This window comes from Pinus tabuliformis, chromosome 3_2 (genome assembly GCF_031772625.1).
Source record: "Pinus tabuliformis cultivar Carrire ecotype Pingquan chromosome 3_2, CPIR1, whole genome shotgun sequence".
NCBI classification, from domain to species: Eukaryota; Viridiplantae; Streptophyta; class Pinopsida; order Pinales; family Pinaceae; genus Pinus; species Pinus tabuliformis.
Window position 1 is genome coordinate 818,212,248 of NC_142302.1, and position 25,110 is coordinate 818,237,357.

At 39.1% G+C, this 25,110-nt stretch overlaps 1 pseudogene; it reads right to left on the minus strand.

Moving 5' to 3' along the window:
* LOC149183159 (1-phosphatidylinositol-3-phosphate 5-kinase FAB1A-like) overlaps positions 1 to 25,110 on the minus strand; it is a 131,680-nt pseudogene that overhangs the window by 59,602 nt on the left and 46,968 nt on the right.

Below are 25,110 nucleotides of genomic sequence, written 5' to 3' on the forward strand. Positions count from 1 at the left end.
GCAGCTTCCCTTAAGGCCGGGTGCGTACACCCCGTAATTTTCCCATTGGGAAAATATCGGGGTACGCAGGTCAGCAGTGCATGACCTGCGTACCCTGAAGTGCGCATCTTGAAACCCCAAGACCCCCAAAAAATCAAATAAAAGCTTAAAAATGAATTCTAAATGGATGGAAAACAAGAGAGGAGTGTTGTAGAATACCTGGTGAAACGGCGTTCGATTCTGACGGTCGGATTCTCCGCAATCTCCACGGGAAGTTTCTTGTCAAAAGCCCTTTTTTCAACCTCAACAGTAAAATGGTAAAAATGACATGGTAAAAAGTCTTTTTATAGGTTTTTTGGATGAATGAATGCTAAATTTGTTTATTTTTCACCATGAAAGGACATTTTTCAATGTATTTTTACCCATCTTAAACAGGTATGAGTAATGTGTCGTTTTTGTGCAGGACAAAAGGACTTTAGAGTAAAATCATCATTTTTCATGAACCAAAACATCAGAGTCATCTTTTAAGCTCTTTTCTGACTCCTAAAACATGAAAAGATTGTTGAGCGTTTCTTTTACACTCGTTAAAACGGAATTAAAAGACGGTCCCCTTATAGCTCTTTTCTGACCGTAAAAACAGGAAACGATTGCGGGGTTTTTGTCGTTTCAAACTCGATATGGAAATAAAACGACGTGTCCTTGATCGCTTTTGACTTTTCAGGTCAGAGACACTAATCATGAAAGTACTCCTTGGTCGCAAGATCAAGCGGTTCTCCCAGGTATTATTTTATACTTTTTCGGGCTTGGGGGACACAAATTTATGAAAAAGTTCAACCTGGAGTCTTCTTAAGTTTTTCAGACTCTCTAAAATTGAAAAACGCCGAGTTTCTCCTATACTGGGCTCGTTAAAATTTCACAGTAAAGGACCTGTTCAATTACAAACAGGAATGAACCACTCCTTCCTAGGGTTCGAATCAAAACTAGGTTGGACTCATCCGAAGGATGAGCTTATAATCAAGCATATGTTATCCTCCTCAAGCTTGTTAAAAATAAAGAGGTACTTGCCAGAAATGGTGGGGGAAAAGAGAGAAGAATGAGCCTATTTGTTATCCTTTGTCTCAGAAGAAACCTTATTACCACTCTTGAACACGACACTTTTCATTCACCTGGGTTGGGAAATCCTTTACCTCACAGTTGATCAAACCACATTGAAAGTCTTCAGCCGGCAACCGGGGATTAACTTTGAGTCGTTTATCACCAAGCCATCTGTTGTGTCGTTATGTGTTCAAGAGGTCTGCAAGCAAAACTTTCATCTGCAAAATACTTGTCATCCATTTGACCATCCCTGAGTCAATCCTTACAGCAACATTTCTTCAACTTGAACAATGATTTCGTGTTGTGGGCTTGCCTGCAACGGGTCGCTTTCTATCGACATCAGCACATTATCTAGAGAGATGACTTAGAAATCGTCAGTACCTTGAAGTCTGCATGCATCAATGGCAGGTTTCTCTCCTTTGACGTCAGTTTACATCATTGACTTTCGATTGAAGGATTTCGTGAAATGTTCGACATCAACTCATTCGTTCACATCTCATGGATTGTACTGGGTACTTTGAGAACCATTGACATTACTGGTGGTCTCTCTCACACTTGTTAATAGTTTACATCATCGACTGGTAATCAAGTGGTTTCTACCATGTTCGACATCAACTCATTTATTCGCATGGCTAGAATCGTACCAATTCGGGAAGTAGAAATGAAGACCCTGGATCTAGTTTCCACCATCCAGGCTGCGAGGAGTTTTGTATTCATTATCTAAGTAGACTAATCATAAACAGATGGCTGCGCCCATACTGTCTCTACAAAAGTCTATGATTATGATGTACTGCAAGATCATTCCTGTATCAGAGTAGTTAGTCTGTTAGTTAAAGTTTTGATCTGAGTATGGGAATGCCTACCTCAGCGATGATATAATCTTATACATGTATTTTGTGATGAAAATTGCAGGTTCTGACCAGGCTCTCCACGAGATAATCCTTGAAATGATAAAGCGCTTCACCCTTCCTAGATAATACAAAGCCCTAATCTACTACAGGCTTCGCACTTTAGGGGGCAATCTATTACACTAAAAAATGTCACCATGACTATTTATAGTTAGTATGGCTCTATCAACAGTCATGCTATCCTCCTGGGCAAGTCTTATGCCTCTGCTCTCCATGTCAAACTCCAAAAAGAGAGAAAGTCTTTATAAATGTATTTATCTCTAGGTACACAGGTTCTCTCAACCTTACCTGCGGATACGCACCTAATGTTCACAAAAGCTGCGTACTTGTACGCTCTGTATGTAAAGGGGCAGGTGCGTACCCCTGTAAAGGTCAAAATGCGCAAGTTTCATCTTTAAAAAGTTACTTGTGGTCATTTCTAGAGCATTCTAGAAGGTTGTTCGATGTGTATTGAGCGCCTCCAGATGGTTCATGTACCCCTACCAAAGAGGAACTTATCCCATCAATAAGGGAGCTATCCCATCCAAAGAGGGGATTATCCCATTGATGGTGGACCTGATTAACTTCCTCTTGAGCACTATAAATACAGGCATTGGGCCAGAAGGAGGGGAGGTTGGAAGCTAAACATTTCTAAGGGTAGATGCTGCTGGAATTAGGACTCCCATTTAGAAGCTTGTGAGGAGAGATTACCATCTTTGCTTGTTCTATTTGGAAGTGGGTGAGCTTTGTCAAAGTAAAGGAGAACTCTTGATGGACCCTGGGAGGGACTTGCACAACACCAAGGCTCAGGTTGTAATTGTTCCTTTTGTTTCCTATTAATGCAAATGAGTCCATTCTTCTCAATAACTTGTTATTTATGAGTTGTTTCATGTACTCCTTGGTCTATGTGTTAAATATGTTTTATTTTATGAGATTATCAAGTGCTATTTAATCGTTTGATTGTTAGTGAATGCAGGTTTCGAAGTGAAGGAGGAGCTCATCCGGATCAGTGAGGCTGGACTGCTACAACAGCGTTGGACTACAGGTAGGATCTAAACACTTGATTTCTTATATAGTAAATGCATGTTTAGAGAAGGATTGCTCTTATTTGTCTTGTTTGTCACTAGAGAGTCTTAGGATCCTAGGGAGGTTGGTTGTGTCCGCACTATCGACTCTTTCCGCCTGACAGTTTCCTCTCTCCCTTGATAGAGCTTGCCACTCTTCTCCTACTTGTCCCACTTTAGAGAATACCTATAGAGGTAAAGAAAAAAAACACCATTAAAGCATCTCAATCTATAATATCATAAACAATGCAGAATTAGAAATACATTGACCATACAATTGCATCCACAAATAACAAGATTCACGAATACACGATTATATGGAGGAAAGCTCAAAGAACTTTATTAATAGTAGAAGATAGGATTACAATCCAGCTGTCTGATCCAACATCATCCTCCCAGCATCACAGCCCTTTTCACCTCATGAAAAGCAAGATCACCCAACAATACAATGTCTCTTCTCAAAGAGAAACCAACAGCACTTCCTTACAAATTACAAAATTCCAGCCTCTAGATCTCTCAGATGAGGGATCCATTTATAGATATTTGCAGAGGTGTGAGTCAGCTTTGGGTTTTTGATTAGTGTCATTCCACTGATAGTTCTTGGTTCCACTTGGAGATTTCATTGATCTCTTACTCATCCCTAGGCGAATTCAGAGAGGCAAGTGTCATATGAGAAGTTTCTAGAAGATTCTTTGGGTATCCACTTAGCAAACTGTCTCTACCATTTGTCTACTCTCACTCATCGCACCCTACAAAAGGCTTTTTCAGTATGCATCGCACCTCACTAGTGTAGCACCCAGTATGCATCACACCTTGACCATAGAGCAGTCAGTATGGTCCGGTTTTGGCAAGTTCTAAGTGGTTTTTCAGGTGGAACGTCTGGGAAATGATGTAATCAGTTGACAATGATTCTTTAGGGTATGAAGCAACACTTTTAGGGGTTAAAGAGCCCTTGGTTTATCGACATATATGATTGGGGTTGCAGTGCCCAAATATGTCTATAAAACTCATGATCAAACAAGGTGCAATACAAACATGACAGGCACATTGGATTCATGCAATCATGGGCATAATGTCCTAGCCCTCCATAATTGTAGCATATCAACTATCCACGACCTCTTCCATGTCCTCCTCCACCTCAACCTCGTCGACACCCCTGAAATCCTGTATGCACCATTCCTGCATTCTAGTCAAGGGGCCTCATTTCGGCCTAAACTCTGTAGGTGGGAGTTCTATCCATCATTAACTCATAGCTTCTACAAGTGTGCTCATCATGTCCCACTAACCTGAAAAAGTTGCAAAACAACTGTTGTGAATTTTGTGTATACTTTTGTAACAAGTGGCAGTTGTCCGTGGCATGTTTTCCAACTATTTGACAAATCGTGCACCACAAAGTTGGCATCGCACTAGGTCTTGGTTACGCTTCCGGCCTTAAAGACATCAGTACTCCTCCTGCGAGGTTATTTGTGAAAACCAGGCAGTGGTCCTTGTCATGATCCTAACCCTTGCATTATATGCACCATACCTCTTCACACACTTCTAGTCGAGTTGTCCTATCCTATTTTAGACTCTGCATCTCAAGGCATAAATCCTTTAGCTACGTGTGGACCTGCCAAACTCCCAAGTTGGGATCCTGCATTAGAGTCTCATGCAGCCTCATCGCGATCTATAAGGCCTCTTCCTAAGTTTTTATCTTCTGCTGTGATAGTGCACTCCTTAAATGTGGCATTAGTGAAGCTACAAAGCACTCGCGATGTTGTCCATCCATCAGATTCATATTAGATTCACGAATTGTACATTTCAGCCTCTAATCTAGATCCCAAGGAGTCTTGCTTGGTAGCATCGTGATCTCTTTGAATCTAATGATTGACTGTGCTTCAGACTTCAACCTCCTAAATTATTTATTTAGCGTCGTTTGGATATCCGCGATTCCCGCATTTGGATTATCATTGGAGTGCTTAATATACCAAGTCAGTGCGCATTCATGCAGGGCACTAACCAGTTTCACTTTCTTTATATTTTCATCTGTAACTCCTTGCACTTCCCATACAACCCTTACAATGAACCAGAACTGGTCTGGATCCTCATCTCCCAATCCTTTGAACATAGGCAACTTCATTGTGCTTGCCATATTGAATCGCGGTGGTGGTGGAGGTGGTATGGGTGAAGTAGGAGGTGATGGTGGTGAAGCTGGTGGTGGTGTGGGTGGAGGTGGTATTTGCATAACTATTTGCCTTATCAAATGGATTGCACTTCGTAGAGATACCTTCGTGAGCTCTTCGCGGAGGTGAAATCAAGGGGTTATTTTCTGGTCCCTTATTTCCTTCGTTCCTGTAAGATTTTCCACTTCGCATAGCCCCGAACATCAAGGTAACTGCATAACCCTCTTTTCACACAATAGCATTTTAATCCAAGTATTTAAAGACTTTACGTGCTTACCTCGTGGTCCTTTGAGAAAGCGTCGCTTTGCCTCACTATAGCTGACTGAGGTGTCGACCGTGAACTCATAATTGAATCCTCCTATAATTCGATCAAGCCAATGATCAACGACACGCGAGATATTATCCCCCGATTCTTCCAACCTTCGTACTAAGTCTGTGGTCCACACAATAGGACCGTCAAGTTTCCACCTTCCTTGGTTATCTGCTAGCTTTGTGATCCACTCATATAGCTCAGTAGGGAAAGACGCGAAGAATATTTCGTGGATATTCGTATATAGATAGCAATCTAATCACTCTTCTTTTGACATTCGTGGATTCCTGTTCTCCTGCACTGTGAACTCGTGAATTCTTTTGTCCAACCAGCCTTTAATTTCCTTCATAGTTGGATTCCAATCATACGACATTAAACATCTCTATGCAGATTCCGGTCCCGACAATGGAACCATTTGTTGGCTTATGGGGGCTTGACCTAGGTTTGGAGTTATTTAGCCAAACAAATCCCTACACTACTGGCCCTTTCCGCATCAGCCCATGGAGTGTGGAGTGACGTCTCACCCGAAGCAATATGGGGGGATGATGGAACCAAGTTTCTACACCCTTGAGATGTTTGTGATGTCACTTTAGTCTAGCTAGATATGCCTTCGCGCAGGTCGCTTCACGTACTTTTATAACCTTCTATACCTTTGCTATCTATTATAGTTGTCTTTCACGAAGCCCTAACTAGGGGCTGAGATGCTTTCACACTGCTATGGCAGCAACCTGTGCTACTTCACCAAACTACACCGCGAATCTTACTTAACTTCTTAACAGACCTTACATAGCTTCGCATAAACATATATTCTATATTGCGTTTACTTAATCAACACATTTATACACATTCATGCATCATATAAACATTAAAAGTGAAATTTATATCCACTGTGACAGATGCATAAAATAGGAAATAAATACACAGAAATGAGATGAAACTTCTCTTTATTAATACTTCTAACTCTTACAGACTCGACTCCCCTATGCACTCAGCTATAAGGGTCTGCACACTCAGTTGTGGACTACTAATCCTCTGCGCACTCAGCTGCAGAGCCTTCTCCTACTCTACAACCCAAAAATATACCTTACTCCACCATTATGACTCAATTATTCACCTTCATTTTGTTAGATTAGATTCGATAAGATGTCTTAACTACTTAGAGCCTCACTCTATTTATACAATCCCATGGTCTGCAGACCATGGGTAGATCTATACAACCAAATTTACAATAAAAAAATTAAGGTCGGACAACCCTATGACTCTTTTACAAACTACGTGCTCCGTGCCCACAAAGTGTGCAGTCTTTACATCAGAATTACAATCTTTGACCAAAATCTAGGCTCTAAGCCCCAAAACTTCCCTTGGGGGATATTGTTCCCAACAACACACAAACATGATAACTGACTAACTCAAGAAAAAAATTGAAACTAAGATTACAATTACTGTTGATTAATAAAACTAAAAACTATATTTACCATGAGAAATGTATCATTCCAGATTGCTCTCCAAAAGGTGCTTGGCTTTATTCCCAAGAAATATTGGAGTAGTTGGAATGGTATCTAAGAGATTTTGGTCCAAAAGAAATTTATTACTGTCTAATGCATCTGCATTGTAACAAGAGCGACCAGAACCTTTGAGGTCATAAACCCATGTTACATTTCTTCCAAACAATAGATTTTCCATTACCATCAGTTCACCCTAATCTCTTTTCCACCTTTTCAATTATTTATAGTGACGAGAAAGATAAGAACATTATGTAGCATTCACACACATAATGAAGGAAACAAATCCTCCTAAACTCCCTAAGAATATGCAAAAGATAGTTTTCAAATATAGAATAAACACTAATATGAGCATCCAACCTAATAGATATTTTCCAAACCTGTGGGGCTTCCAAAACGTAAAGAGTCGGACAAATATTTAAAATATTTTGAGGAAAACTTCATAAAAGACTCCAATGTTGTCATGGTGACTCTCTTAATAATAAATATTTCATCCAAGGATTTTGCAAAAAACACATTACTCTTTCCTCCTTGAGGTCCCCATTGATTGCAGCAATTTAGTGACAATCTAAAGTCCATTTACTTTGGAAAACACGTTTTCCTAAGGGCATCAAATTGTTTGTCTTAGTAATAGGTTACCAAGTACTTAAATTTTCTGGGAGGACCCTCATCACAAAAGGATATTTTTTCATGTGTATCTTATGTATATAGTGGTGAATCCGAACCCCGATTCCCTCTGGATCCATATGTGTGAATATCCTCAGATCCTGAACTTATCCCCTCGGAAAGAACATTACTTGAGTCTAAGTAATCATCTGACAACCAAACGTGATTTGAAACAACTCCACACATACCATATAAATTTCACTACAAGAAAAAAGGTCATTGGTGAGGGTCATGCCTGTGATGGACCTTTAAGGTCCATCACCAATGTCACATATGGTGACGGTCTTTAAAAAAGCGTTGTTGTAAGTGTATATAGTGATGGTCCTTTAAGGTTTGTCACCAAAGCCATTTTTAATGACACTTTTGGTGAGGGTCGTTAAAGGCCCGTCACTAATTCTCTCTTTGGTGACACTTTTGGTGAGGGTCGTTAAAGGCCCATCACTAATTCTCTCTTTGGTGACACTTCTAGTGACGATCTTTTATTGATCGTCACCAATGATCTTTTTGGTTACTTTTGGTGACGATCAATAAATGTTCGTCATCATTGATCATTCCAATGAGTTTTTGATGATGCTTCATGCCTGTGACGGACCTTTAAGGTCCATCACCAATGTTGCATATGGTGATGGTCTTTAAAAAATCATTGTTGTAAATGTATATAGTGATGGTCCTTTAAGGTTTGTCACCAAAGCATTTTCAATGACACTTTTGGTGAGGGTCGTTAAAGGCCCATCACAAATTCTCTCTTTGGTGACACTTTTGGTGAGGGTTGTTAAACACTCACCACTAATTCTCTCTTTGGTGACACTTCTAGTGACGATATTTTATTGACCCTCACCAATGCTATTTTTGGTTACTTTTGGTGATGGTAAAAAAATGTTCGTCATCATTGATCATTCCAATGAGTTTTTGATGACGCTATGTACCTGTTACTATATTTTTTGTCAAAAGATAACGATTTAAGACCATTTTTGTGGAGTCTTTTTCATTATGTGTCCAAGGTCATAGTGGTTATAATAGTCAGTCAATTTGTTAAGAAGTAATTAGTGTGTATCATTTCCCTCAAGTCATAAGAATATAATTTTCCTATGAGTCAACACATGATTCATCTCTATTAGGTTTATTATCTAGAAAATTTCCTTTAAATAAAGTTCCACTACTGTGTGTAGGAACTATATTATTTAATACATAATCAAGCTCTGTCAATTATATTAATGAGAGAGACATAGCATTCCTCAACACTCATGGCACACCTTAACATGGTTTTGAACAGTACACTAACATTACTTGGCACCTCACATGTCTTGGAACAACTTTGTGCCTGGCACATCTTTGTACCTGGAACATCTTTGTACCTAAAACATCTTTCCATGAGTAGGATGCCGAAGCACATGTTGGCATGCCCTATCAAAGCACAACACTCCCATATCATGTGTTGGCATGCCCTTTAGTCCCTAGCATGCCCTGGAACACCTTGGAATAATACTGCATTGACAAACATTAGCTCTTGGAACACATTGGAACTTGGCATGTATTGGAACATATTATTAGTGTGCCTAGCATGCCCCTTTTGAAAAAGATAAAGTCCCAAATCCTTAACCCTCTTATGTGTTCATTTCCTTACATTTTAGCTTGGTTATTCCTTTTGTTTCCTTGAAACTACTTGATGCATATTGGTATACTTTGGCACCATGCACATCCTATCATGTCTTAGCACTTGGCCGCATGCCTTGGCATTATTTGGCACATGTTAGCACACCCCGGAACTACCTAGCACACTCTAGCACTTATTGAAATTCCCTGATATTCCCTGGCATGCCTTACTTGTGCTTAGCATATCTTTTCACTCCCTCATTGGCATGACAGCTAGCACTCATTGACACTCCTCGACACACCCTCATATTCATTCACTTCCATGCGTTTTGATCTAGTTCTCCCTTGTGTTGTCCTAGTAATCCCTAACACTCCTCAACATACATTGGAAATCTTTAGCACAACTTAGCACTCTTCGATATGCTCTTCCACTTCATAGCATGCATCACACTCCCTAACGCACATTGGCACTTGGCAAGTCTTAGCATGTTTGGCATGTGTTGAGATGACTTGGTATGCTTTGGAATGGTTTAATATTAAAGTTATTTGAGATCAATTATTGGAAACTATATGAGAAGAAACAGAGGAAAATTTGGCACTTAGAATGCATTAACACATGGCACTTGGCACTTGGCACCTATTGGCACCTAGTGTTGGTGTGCCTAGCATGCCCCTCATGGAAAAGGTAAATTGATGACTTATTAACCCTATTATGTGATCATTTCCTTGTAGTTTAACTTGTTCCTCCCTTTTGTTGCCTTGACAATCCCTAGCATGCATTGTCACACCCTTGTACATCTTGGCATGCCTTAGCACTTGGCACATCTTAGCTTGTTTGACATGTCTTCGTACTATCTGGCACATGTTAGCATGCCCTAGCATTCCATAACACACCTTGGCAGTCATGACCTCACAACTAGCATTACATTTTTCCATGACTTGGGAACCTTACATTCACTAGAACACCTTGGCACTCCCTAGTTGTCATGCCCTCTGTTATCCTCCACAATGTCCCAGGCTGATGAGGAGATCGACGGAGGTAACTACAAACCAAGATTTTAGTTTGGTAGCTAGCCATACCAAACTAGAGAGGGCTCTCTCTATGAAATCATAGCTAAGAGATGACTGGAATGTAAAGGATTTTAGGCTAGACAACTAGGCTCAGGTGGGTTTCGAAAAATTTAGGGTTTTTTTGCTGGATAAGGGAGAAATACCAGGCAGCTAGGTCAGAGGATCAAAGGGTTACAACATAAAATATATAAACAATCAAGGTAGAATTAATTTTGTGATGGATCTTAGGATTTTTCGATGTAGTGTAGTGTTTATAAGAATCAAAAGGTCTTAATGAGCATGAAACATGAATTCATTAAGCAAGAAAGAAAGTAACACATAATGACTTTTCCATCAAAATAGAGCTTCATGCAAATAATTTTGTTTATAAAATGTAAGGAAAAACATTCAAGAATTGATGAATGGAAAGAGAATATGAATATATTTCATATAAAGCTATAACAGAGAAAAAATAACATCACAAAATTACTGCACATGAATTCCTAGATAATAGTTGTAAACTATGTCTTTTGATTTCCAGAAAATGTCCAAGTACAAGCTACAATAGTTCTCTCCTTTGAAATCCAACCCATTATATCATTGAGAAACTGATACATAAAGACAAAAAAAACATCTCCCCACTCTCAGGGGTCGAATCCATGACTCTAGGAACTATTCCATGAGGTGTTCTAACCAAACCCTAATGTCTAGGGAAGTTAAAAACAACTTCTACAATTAACTTTGACTCCAACCTCTCTCATAAATGAGGTCAAATTTACATCAAAATAGCTTACAAAGACTAACCACCCATTATTTACATTTAATTTTACCCCTCACATTCATCTACTTCACCCTTTTGACTTTTACCAAAGTCAAACTAGGAATTACAAAAAATTACATAGTGAAAAATTTACAAAAATCTCAAAAATTTCCAGGTGTGGCACGAGTTGTTGGAGGACATTTTTGAGTGCCTTTCTGAAGTCCAAATCCCTATCTAAAGAATTTTCTAGAAATATGGGAGAGTTCAGATATCTTTAGAGTAGTTGTTCACTCAAAATGACCCATTTTTGGCTGATATATGGCCATTCTCCCAAGGTGTCTCCAAGCGCGCAATGAAATGGAAAAAAAGGGGCATTAAGGTGTTTTTTGGCCTCTCTTTTGCAAATTTTTCAAAAACTGAGCCCCAGACTAGGAAAGTGGGAAAATGGGTTTTTAGAGGGGCTCATAATATTTCAAAAAATTCTGATCTTCCATAATTTGGAGCCCTAAGGAAGAAGCGTAGTGTGAGCTTGCTGCGCTCCTAGACAGAAAAATTGCCCAAAAAATACAATTCTGCACCAAAATACAAAATTTTCTCCAAAACCTCCCAAAATTTTCTAGAGATGCCTGATGAGGTATGTTATGCAATCATGGATGCATCAACAAGGAAATCTAATTTACCTTCTCCTCTTGGTTGATTAGGGTTTCCTTGAGTTTTTTCTTCAACTACTTGATTTTGACCTTGGAAAACCTAATTCCTTGTGTAATAATGGATGGCCATTTTATTTTGCAACTTGTTATCCTTGTTGGGCTTTCCAAGGAGATTCTCAAGGTGGAAATTGACTTTTTCAAGCCAAAAATCCCTGTCCTCATTTATTTCCATGGCAATCCTCTCTTCAAAGGTCAATTCTTCCATTGGTGGCTTTTGTTCTCTTTCACTCTGAAGTGCATTCCTAAGACCATTTTCCTTGGTCTCCTCCTTGCCACATGTCCTTCATGCTTGTTTCCGGTAAAACTAGTGTCTTTTCGATCGACTAGCCCTCTAGGTTTGGCAGCTACCCTAGAAACAACAATTCAAAGTAATTCAACGATTTCTTCTATGCACAATAGATAAGTGAAAGATGAGAGGACCAACCTGGAACTTTCACTTAATCCTTTGCTTGATCTTTCTCCCCCTTGACAGAGCTTGCAACTCCTCTCTGTACTTATCTCGCTTGAAGAGTACCTGTAGAAACATAGTAGCAAAGAACCATCAAAGCATCTTGATCTATTGTATCATAAGCAATATAGAATCATATGTATAATGAACATACAATGGCATTCACAAATAATAAAATTCACAAGTGCACAATTATATGGAAGAAAACTTGAAGAAATTTATTAAATAGAAGGGAGAATTACAACCCAGTTGTCTGATCCAGCATCACTCTCCTAGCATCAATCCCTCTTCACCTCATGAAATAGCAAGATCACACCAACAATACAATGCTCTTATCTCAAATACAAACTATCAGCACTTCCTTGCAATTCACAACATTCCAGCCTCCCGGATCTCTTAGATGAGGGATCCATTTATAGATGTGTGCAAGGGTGTGAGTCATCTCTAGGGTTTTGATTAGTGTCATTCCACTTGTTACAATTGATTCCACTTGTTACAATTGGTTCCACTTGGAGATTTCTTGGATCTCTTACTCATCCCTAGGCAAATTCAGAGAGGCAAGTGTCATAAGAGAAGTTTCTAGAAGATTCCATGAGTATCCACTTAGCAAACTGTCTCAGACATTTGTCCATCCTCGCCCATCACACCCTATAGAAGGCCTAATCAGTATGCATCGTACCTGGCTAGTGTAGCAGTTAGTATGCATCGCACCCTGACAGTGGAGCAGTTAGTATGGTCCAGTTTAGGCCAATTCTGGATGGTTTTTCAAGTGGAACGTTTGGGGAACGATGTAATCAAATGACCATGATCTTTTAGGGTATGAAACAACACTTTTAGGGGTTGAAGATACCTAGTTTATTGACATATAAGATTGGGGTTGAAGTGCCTAAATATGTCCATAACAGTTGCCCCCTAAAGCATGAAGTCATAAATCTTGATGTCGGGTGAAATGCTTTATCATGAGGATCCAAGGTTTCGAACTGGAAGCTGACCTGTATAAGATACAATACAATACATCATCATAATATAATTTCCATAATATAGCTGAGGTAGGCATTCCCATGCTCAGCTTTATAAATTCATTTCATGTACATAGAACAAATATTCATCTGCATATGCAGACTGGTGATTCTTCAGTTGTAGAGTCATCATTCTTGGTTTGGATGACCATCTATGTAGCTTCTGTGTACATTTAATCTCTTTATATCCCTTAATATATCACAGCCCAGATGGATGAAACTAGATCTAGGGTCTTCAAAACTCGTTCAATCTTCGCCCGATGTACAAGTTGATCCATGTGAAAAGATGTTCTGAAGTCGAACATGGAATGACATCGCCTGATTACCAGCCGATAATGTGAGCTGTTAACAGACACGAGAGGACTCACCGATAATGATAATGACCCTCAAGGTACTATAGTACAATTCATGTGGTGTGAATATATGATCCAATGTCGAACACCACGCAAACTCTTTCAGTCGAAGGTCATCGATGTCAACCTGTCACTGGAAGCAAGAAACTTGCCATTGAGGCATGCAAGCTTCAAAGTACTGAAAAGGTTGTTTCTATTTCAACTACTTGGATAATGTGTTGATGTTGACAAGAAGTGACCCGTCGTATGAGGGCCTTAATGTATCCCACATCTATGACACAAAAGGAAGCAAATGATTTCTGGAGGTGAAAACAATTTGATGACACAAGGTTCAGGAATGGCGGTCATGAAAAATGAAGGTTGAAGGTATTGCAGTGGATGAGGCATTAACTGGGTTTTTGGTTTCTCAACTAAATGAATTCTCTTGAACATGTCGGTGACACTGAGATGGATTGGTAGTGTTAACCCCAAAATATGGATGGTGTGAAATACCAGTGGTGAGATGACCGGTAAACGGAATAACCCAACCCGACTCAATAATGGTGATGGAGTAGAAGTGTCATGTTCAAGAGCAACCTGCTACCATAAATTTCTTCAAGTTCTCTTCCCTCTTTCCCCAGTCATTGTTGACCAGTACCTCTTTATTTTTGTCAATCTTGAGGAGGATAACATATGCTTGTTCTATAATTTTCCCTTCGGACAAACCTGTCGCTATGTTTTAACGAGTCTAGCGACAATGAAACTCGCTCTTGTCTAGAATGGACAAGTTTGTTGCTATTGTTTTAACAAGTTTAACGACAAAGATAACTCGGTCCTTTTCATGTTTAGAGAGTTTGAAGAGGGAAAAAAAGGAAACTCCAGTAGTTATTTTTCATAGCATAATCCCTTAAGTCCGAAAAATAATACAAAAGTGATGACTTTTCCGATCACTTTAACGAGCTGAAAAAGACAAGAGCTCGAACTTTTTTGTGAGATAATCCCTCAGGTCCAAAAAATATTAAAATGTACAAGAGGGATGGCACTTCCAATCACATTAATGAGCTATAAAGGCTAATTTCTCAATAATCTTTTCATATTTAATAAGTCTAAAAAGGGTTTAAAGGAGACTCGATTTGAGGAACGAGTGGTGTCTGGGGTAGCAATGGGTTCCGAGTAATCTTGAAACTTCTCAAAACATGGTGAATTCTGTGAAGAGGCTGGCTAACAAGACCACTCATCGCAACTGTTCCTCAAAAATGGTAAACAACCAAGTGGAAGCATATGATCGGCCAAAAGAATGGAGGTGATGGGAGGTACACAACCTAGGCTCAAGGCTGATAGCACGGCAATCACAAAGGTTAATTACTCTAGGTGGGTTCATTTTTTAATGAGCTTGAACCATGGGGGAACTATGCTCAGTGTCAATTTTATTTTTACCCAACAGACGTTTCCAACAAGTCCGACATCTACAACAAATGAGAAGTGGATTATCTAACCAAAATGAGAACTCTAAAAGAAGACACACTAAAAAATGCAATAAAAGCATCTATATAATGAGTTTACTACACTTAATCGAGCGTAGTAACGTTTAAGATACAGCCCGTTTCGGGGAAGAGATATTGGAATCCCATCATAATCGACCAGCTCGTAGGCTCCTTTTGTCAATACTCGTTTAACAATGTAGGGGCCCATCCATAATGGTTCGAATTTACCAACTCCTAATTTGTCAGAGTCCTGATCATAAAGAAAGACTAGGTCACCTTCTGTGAAGACACGAGGGTTGACATTTTTGTCATATTGCGCCTTGACACGTTTCTTATGTGCTTCGTTAGCCAGGGCAGTGTCACAACGGGTTTCATCCAAGTTAATTAGTTCCAAGAAATGAGCCTCTTCTTCCAAAGTTCCGGGAAGCAAATCAATTGCAAGCTTGAGGGACGAGATTTCACACTGAATTGGTAAGATAGCTTCCAGACTGTACACCAACTGAAAGGGTGTAAATTCGGTCGCATTTCTCATCGAAGTCCTATATGCCCACAGAGCTGAGTACAAGATTAAATGCCAATTCCGTTTGTGGACTCCAATCATTTTCTGCAGCATGCGCTTAAGGACTTTGTTGATTGCCTCAACCTATCCATTAGCCTGCAGATAATATGGAGTAGAACTATCGTGGGATAGTCCTAATTTGGTAGTTAATTCGATCATCATGTGACTGCGAAAATGCAACCCACGATCTATGACTATAGCCTATGGTACACCAAATCTAGAAACTACATGATTAAAAAAGAAAAGAGCAATCGTTTCGCCACTGTTGTTTAATGTAGGCATCGCCTCGGCCCATTTTGTGAAATAGTCGACAACAACTATAATATACCCATGCCCCCCGCCGAGGTGGGGTTACATGTCATGAAATCAATGCCCCATTTAGCGAATGACCTAACAACAACTACTGGATGCATTGGTGTAGGTGGTAATCTAGTTTTGCGATCAAAAATATGACAAGCGTGGCAACTTCTGACTGTAATTACGCAATCTTTGAATATAGTGGGCTAGAAGTAACCAGCTCGCAAGATCTTTTGTACAGTACGTACCAGATAGATGCCCCCCACAAGCATCTGAATGAAAATCATTCAAAACTTTTTCGGCCTCCTCATGCATGAGGCACCTTTGTAGAACTATATCGACACCACAACAGTAAAGTGTATCACCAACGATGAGGTAATCCTTGGCTTGGTATTGATTATGCCATTGTTCGGAGTGAGAGGTGTTATGCCTAAAAGTTTGGTTTTGGAGATAGACTAGTATATCCCCATACCACAGATCGTTTGATGATATCAAAAACAGAGTCTCATCCACGATTGATGCTTTAGATGTTAAATCGTTGGATGACGAGGGAAGGTCACAAAGTAACTCTGCAAAGATGAGAGATTTCTTTGATTTGGATTTGGTGAATTCTAGATCAAACTCTTGCAAAATGGCTATCCATTTGGAATATTTTCCCCATAGTAATTGACGCAACAGAATGTAGGTCATAGGGTTGCAATTTTACACAATGGTAGTTTTGCGAAAGAGAACATAGTGTCAAAATCTCTGTACCACTTGAACGACTGCTAAAGCCAACTTTTCAACATAAGAGTACTTGCTTTCTGTATCATTAAGATTGCGACTTAAATAATATATAGGATGTTCAATTCCATTATCTTCCTGCACTAAAACCATGGCGATGGTTGTATCTGCAGCAACGAGATACAAGTTAAAGTCTTTTTGATAGTCAGGAGCATACATTAATGATGCTTTTATTAGGGAATATTTTAAAGCATTAAAGGAAGCTTGCGCAACCTGATCCCAGTGGAAGGGTACTTCTTTTTTCAAAATATGCATATAACCTTTAGCGAGTTTAGCATAATGTGGAATGAACCTCAGAAAGTTAGCTTTCCTTTGGAGTCTTTGAATTTGAAGAAAATTTGAAGGTGGAGGCATGTCGAGGATTGCCTAAACCTTAAAAGGGTTGAGTCGAATTCCATCCTTAGAAACTACAAAACCAAGTAATCGACCAGAACCAACACAAAAAAAACACTTGTGCGGATTGAGTCGTATCTTGTAGTGTCGGTAATGTAGAAATATGGCTCTCAAATGTTGCGGATGATCAGTCCACCTTCGCGAATGAGCCGGTAGATCGTCGAGAAATGGTTGAATGATTTGTTTGATGTCATGGATGGTGTAATTAATTTCCCTCTGAAAAGTTGCCCCTACGTTCTTCAAATCGAAAGGTAATTTGCGATATGCGAATGTGCCCCATGGACATATAAATGTAGTCTTTGACTGGTCCTGTGGGTGGATATTGATTTGATTGTATCTAGAAAATATGTCCATGAATGAAAAGATTTCACATCCGGCACATTCATCAATTATCTGGTCGATGAAGGGTGTAGGATAGTTGTCCTTTGGACATGCTTAATTTACATCCCTATAATTGACACACACTCTAATCATTCCTTGTTTTTTCATTACAGGAACAATATTCGATACCCAATCAGTGAGAGGAACAGGGTAAATGAAACCAACATGCAAAAGTTTTTCAACTTTTGCCTTAATGACAGTAGCTTTCTTCGGATGGACAGGTCGAAGTCGTTGTCGTACTGGTTTGACATCTAGATACATCTTGATTTCATGTTCAATGATTCTCGAGTCAATGCTTGGAATTTCTTCATATGACCATGCAAAGACATCTCTGAATTCGCGAAAGAGAGCACAGTAAATTTCCAGTTCTAATGGAGAACAAGATTTTCCAACATGAATATTCTCTACAACATTAGGTTTGGTCGAGATATTAATGGTGATAGTTTCTTCAATATTGGACAGATTTTGCTCGGAATCCACTGTATTTACAGTATTTAATAAAAAATCAAAAACTGAAGGATGATTAAGGTCACTTGAATAATCTTCATTGTTATCTTGAAGGTGGGAATGATGGTGGTAATCTTCCCACAACATCTCTCCTATCATCATTGACTGGATGAGTCCTTCATCTGTAGAATGTATACTAGACCAAGGACAAGAAGAGGTACCATACTCCAGAGACCTATCTATCCAAACACTCATTGAGTGTTGATTAGTGTTTGCTACCCAGGCCCAAAAGATTGATTGCTACAAAGATTTTATGGGGATTGGTGGCAATACCTCGCGGTGATCCTCACTATCAGGATGGTCGGAGTTCTTCTTAAACTTAGATGATGTAGAAGATATCATATGATAGGTTTCCACTATGGCCACTTCCGCAAGATCAGATGGAGGCGGGAGGGAAAAAGTACCCATTAAGGATGGGTCTTTCAGGAGACCTACTCCGATATTTTGAAGCGATTTAGAACTTCCATGGATCAATGGAATGCTTCCAGTAGCTTGTGAACTATTGGGAAAAAAGGTTAGCTGGTCAGATATTGTGATTCCTCCTTAGAATGGAAATGCAATATTTCTAAAATATGTAGACACAACGGCAGCCATAGCATAGATCCAGGGCCTTCCCAGTAAGATATTGTAATCAAGGTTTCCATCAATAACTTCGACTTCAATTCTATTGTTTTTCCCCCCAATTCAACTTGCATGTTACTTAAAATCCCATACGACGTGTATGTTCTTCTGTTGAATGCTTTTAATGTCATTGATGATTGTGACAAGGGTGGTGAACGTAGAGTTTTCTAGCAACTCATTGACATAATACAGGTAGATGCCCCCTCATCAATGATTGTTCAGGGAATAGTTTTATTGAGGGCTTTTACTTGTATAAGGAAAGTGAGTTGGGCTGGTAACTGAGGTGTATATCCTTTATGATTAAAGGCCACAAGATTGGAATCTGCTGGATCAATCCCACCTATTGCTGATAACAAAGCCTACTTTTGGGAGGTGCAATTCTGCAGTACTTGAAGTGTCGACATAGTGGATGGCGATTGAGCTAGATCCTCCACTATATTATAATTCTGTGCAGCTCTAGCACAAGGATTAAATGTCGATTTATGTACTACTCCCTTTGGCAGTTTAATAGTTAATTTAGGAAGAATGGGTGGAACAACTTCTGGCGAAGTCGTTGTCGAACTGCTTGGTTGATCTATAGCCTGGCTGTTTAGCGACGATGAATTCCCATAATATTTATTCCTTCTTGATATTAGAGCATCATTTTGCTGCTTTGAGATGGATAGCATAAGCACTTGGGATGTGGAAGCATGATTGATAGCAACCAGATTAGTTTCTAGGTTTGGAAACGGATCAGTCAACACCACTGAGGTATTTGAAGTCTTTAAAAATTTCTTAACCTCAGCTCAATGTGGACAATCTCTCGTATAATGCTCCTCATTACATATCAAACATGAAAAACGAGGAGGAGGTTTCTTTTTCCCAGTAGGGTTCTCAAAATCTTTTTCAGGAGTTGGATTCTCCTGTTTCTTCTTATTATTTTTCCCTTTCTTCTTTCCCCCTGGTTGCTTTGTATTCTTCCCTTTGTGAGATGACATGCATTAATTCCCGAGGTAAGAGGTTTTTCATTTGCATTTTGATTAGAAACTGCAAGATTTTTACCAGATGAAGCCTTTGTGGTTTGTGTGCTTAAGGCACCGACCATGCCATCACCGACATGAGAATCCCTATTCGATTTAGGAGGAGGTGGAATGGAAACTTCTGGTCTTGGGGTGTCAGGAATTTTGTCGTAGAGTGTGCCGGACTGAGTATAGATCAAGTCTAAATATTGGGCATGAGCAATGATTTTCTCTTCAGTGAAAACTCCTCCTTTCACCATGTCCTTAGTGATAGATGGCAATAAGGACTTAATAAACCACTCAGCCCAAAGCTGATCAGGAACATATGTCTTTACCATTCGATGACAATGTTGCCACTCATGAATATGATTAGATATGTGAGTGGTCGTGGTCTATTTAAAGTTGGTAAGGAGTTTCATTCCCGTTTTGCACCTAATGGGTAATTGAAAGTGGGTTAGAAAAGTAGTGGAAAGGGTGATGAAATTGTCAAACGAAGCTCTAGGCAATTCAATATACCATTTCGCTGTCAGACCAGTCTGCGTTCTCTGAAAAAGGTGAAGTCTAATCAAATCATCATTTAGGGTGTTAGATGAGCACCACAAATGAAAAGTCATTACGTGATTCAATGGATCTTCTCCTGGATTTCCATTGAATTTAGGAATATCGGAGGGAAGTTTATGAGGAATCGCTAGCCACCAAGGGGCGTATGCAATTGGATCATTCGTCAGCCGGCTCAAATCTGGTAATTGTAGAGTTGCTACAAAAGGCAACTGCTGATTGAGGTTAGGTGAAGCATACCCAAGATAAGATGGAATTGCCTGAGCAGTAGGTCATTGCATACCAACATAATGTATCTAATGCTGGTAAATTTGATAAGGTTGTTGGACATAACCAATATAATGTGGTTGTTGATAACCATTTTGAAAATGCAGTTGTACATTACCTACAAAGACTTGTTGCTCAGGTCCTCGGTAGGTTTGATATTGACCAAGCCCAAACTGAGGTTGTGTTTTGTTGGAACTGCGATTGTTGGTATTGTACCAACCATGGTTGTTGGAACATTTGTTGTTGCCCAATACTGGAAGAGTGACCAAGATACAGGGTGATAATACCCATTTGAGCATGAGTCGTTCCAAGTAAGGAAACACTAAGCTGAGGTTGTGATTGAGCCGTAGAGACAATAGGATGTTGTATTGCAACCTGAGAGGCTTGAGGTTGTGTTGGGTCCCTATAATACTAGTGATTACCCCATTACTATTGTAGTTGTATCCCTTATTAATATTGTTTTGCACCTATTGTCCCCATATTGTTATTGCTGTGCCCCATAGAATCCCTCTATTGTTATTTTTGTGGCTTTATATTATTATTGTTAGGTCGGCTGGGTTATATTGTGACTCCTTAGACTCCTATATATAGAAAGGAGGTTTTGTCATTTGACTCATCCAAGAATTTCTCATTTGTTTAATGTAAAGGATGTTGGCCCCTCAAAGAGGCTAAATTCTAAGGCGTTGATCTCTCTTTTCTATCTTTTTGTGAGTTGGTTTCATAACATTTGGTATCAGAACTTTGGATTCTAGGGTTTCGCTGCTCCAAACAGGTCATCGTGGCATTTTGCTATAACTTTTTTTCTGCGACATTTCAGAAGCTAAAAAAAGAAACCCATTTGAGAAGAAATTGTGTTGAATCTCAGGTTCGAATTTTAGAGCTTTGCGCGCTATGTTTGCAGAGATATGATATGAGAAAGTTTGTCTTTTTGCAGACTCTTGAATTACATTCCAAAAAGGTGACCTCGGGAAAATTGTCATAACTTGCTCTCTGAGCATCAGATTGAAATTTCGTAAGAAGGTATAGAAAGAGGATGGACTGTAGTTTCTTGTATATATTTTTTAGAGCCAAAGGTCGAAATAGTGACTCGTGGCACGTCGTAAAAGTTCGCTCTACTAAACTAGTCTATAATCAAGTCATCTTGGGAGATTGTGCATAACTCTTCCTTGGAGAATCCAATTTGGATCAGACTAGTGGCATTGGAAAGAGGACACAGAGGGCTACTACAGGTCGCAATTTCAGAACTGGATGATCCGAAATTGCAGAGATACATCAGATTCAATATCAAGCTTCTACAAAGTGAAAAAAGGTGTGTAGTTTTTTTTTTTTAATTTTGCATAAGCTTGGTTTGAAAAATTAGTTTGAATCAGTAATTGATGCCCCAATGAAAGAAAATGATAACACCTAGTAAGCAACCTAAAATCTCTAGCATGACTCATGAAGAAGAGGAAGAAATGCAACATGATATATCAAAATTACGAGACCAAGTGCAACAAGTGTCACTTGCACAAAAGGCAACAGAATCTAAGATGGATGGTTTAAGGAAAGATGTACAAGCTAAGATGGATGGTTTAAAGAAAGGTGTAGAAGCTAAGATGGATTGTTTAAAGAAAGGAATAGAAGCTAATATGGATGGCATGGAAGCTAAGATGAATGGCATGGACGCTAAAATTGATGGCATGGATGATAAGATGGAAGAATTGAAGATAAATATGAATAAGTTGCTACAAGAAATGGTCACTAATGGTGAAAGGGTAGTAAAGGAAACTCATGATGAGAACAAAAGAAATGTTAATCATGATTCCATAGACTCTAATGTTGGATTGAAGACCCACCATATTCCAAAAATCGATATGAGGAAGTTTGATGGCAAGGATCCCACAACATGGATATTACAGATGGAGCAATTTTTCGATCTCAATAATGTGCAAAACACACAAAAGGTACGTATTGCAACTTTATATTTGGAACCAAATCAGTTTGTATGGTATCAATGGCTTTTCTCTCGTAAACAAATTATCACTTGGGCAATTTTTACGGAAGAATTGACAGCACATTATGAGGATACAAAAAGCAACACTTTTTTAGCCAATTGATAAGTCTCAAACCAAAGGGTTCAATAATGGAGCACATCGAGGAGTTCCAAAAATTGAACATAAGGGTAAAAAATATTCCAGAGGAGTATAGGATTGTTGTGTTCATAGGGACTTTAAAGGATAATATCCAACATGATGTTCGCCTTTGGGAACCTGATTCATTAGAGAAGGCATTCAGGTTAGCAAGAAAAATGGAAAGCAAAATCATGGAAAACAGGAAGCATACCACTCACAACTATGAATATGGAAGTTTTGTTGACCCTAGTCTTCCACAACCTATAAGGTTGACACGACAACAATTGGAAGAAAAAAGAGCAAAGGGGCTTTGTTACAATTGTGATAGAAAATACAAATAAGGTCATAAGTGTGCTAAGAAGAAATTATTCTACATAGACTATGAAGAGGAAGAATAAAAGGAGCAAGAAAGGTCAAAAGAAGAGGATATACTCTAGGAACAAAGCCTAGATAAAGAAGAAATGAATCCAACCATATCTTACAATGCATTGGTGGAAATTACCACTCCTCAAACCATCAAGATAGAAAGGACAAATCAAGAAGAAAAGGGTAATAGTGTTGATTGATTCAGGAAGTACCCACAATTTTATTCATTGTAAGGTAGCAAAAGAATTGAATTGCTTCTTATATCCAGCACCAGAGTGTCAAGTGATGGTTGCAAATGGAGGAACAATAAATTTCTCTGGAAAGTGCCATAATATCAAGCTATCCATGGGAGAATATGTATTGACCAGCCCAATGCTTTCCATTCCAATGGGAGGTGCTGATGTTGTACTAGGAGTCCAATGGCTACAATCCTTGGGTACAATAGCTTTTAATTTTCAAAAATGTTTCATGAAATTTTCTATGGAAGGAAAGGAAGTTGAATTAAGGGGTATTGCAGGGAAACCGGGAAAGATAATTAGCTCTAACGGTATGACAAAGATTCTAAAAAAGGAACAAAGAGGTGTAATTGCACAATTATGTTCACTATATGTTTCCACGTTGGAATCATCTATTTCTCTAGATCTCCAGAAAGTCTTGGACAATCATTCAAAGGTATTTGAGACTCCTAAAGGTCTCCCACCTATTCGTGATCATGATCATGCTATTCATCTGATTCCAGGAAGTGTTCCTCAAAACATCAGGCTGTACAGATATCCCTATGCCCAAAAGAGTGAAATTGAACGTATGGTTGCAGAAATTCTAGAGGATGGTATAATTCAACCGAGTCAAAGTTGTTTCTCTGCTCCAGTAGTATTGGTGCACAAGAAGGATGGATCATGGCGCATGTTTCCGGGTTATAGGGAGCTCAACAAGCTCACTATTAAAGTTAAGTTTCCCATTCCTGTCATTGATGAATTACTGGATGAATTGCATGGATCAATTTACTTCACCAAGTTGGATCTTCGTTCAGGATATCATCAAATCAGAATGAAGACTGAAGACATTCCGAAAACAACATTTAGAATTCATGAGGGTCATTATGAATTTTTGGTCGTGCCTTTTGGCCTTACCAATGCACCTTCAACATTTCAAGGTTTGATGAATTCCATTTTCAAACCATTCCTTAGAAAATTTGTGTTAGTATTTTTTGGTGATATACTAATCTATAGAAAGTCTTGGAAGGATCATGTTGGACATGTTGACAAGGTGCTACAACTATTGGATGAGAAACAATTATATGCAAAAAGATCCAAATATTTCTTTGGAGTAGAAGAGGTGGAATATCTGGGTCATATTGTATCTCATGAAGGAGTTAAGGTAGACCCTAGCAAAATTAAAGCCATTAAGGAATGGAAAATCCCCACATCCATAAAGCATCTGCGAGGATTTCTCGGGTTGACAGGGTATTATCGCAAGTTTGTTAAGAATTATGGGAGAATAGCAACACCTCTAACAACATTATTGAAGAAAGATGCATTTTCATGGACTCTGGAAGCAACAAAGGCCTTCGAGCATCTTAAAGAGGCAATGTGCCAAGCACCAGTCTTAGCTACACCAGACTTCACAAAAACCTTTATTGTGGAATGTGATGCTCCAGGAAATGGAATTGGTGTTGTTTTAATGCAAGATGAAAGACCCATTGCTTTTGAAATTCGTCCAAACAAGGGAAAGTTTTTACACAAAGCTATTTATGAGAAGGAAATGTTGGCAATACTCCATGCACTTAAGAAATGGTGACCCTGCCTAATGGGAAGACACTTCAAGGTAAAAACGGATCATGATAGCCTTAAATACATTTTAGAACAAAGATTATCCTCTGAAGAGAAACAAAAGTGGGTCACAAAGATGTTGGGTTATGACTTTGAAATCATCTACAAAAAAGGGAAGAAAAATGTGGTGGCAAATGCACTCTCAAAAAGGATGAGGATGTGGAAGCATTGTTGTGCGCCATTTCTATTATCCAACCAGATTCGATAAACGAAGCAAGGGAGGAATGGAAGAATGACGAAGAAGTGTGGGCACTTATTCGAAAGTTACAACAGACTCCAGTACGTCTAATACATTTAGTTGGAAAAATGATTCGTTATGGTACAAAGATCGCTTATACCTCTGTAAGAATTCCCAGCTAAAAGAAAAGCTTTTTATGGA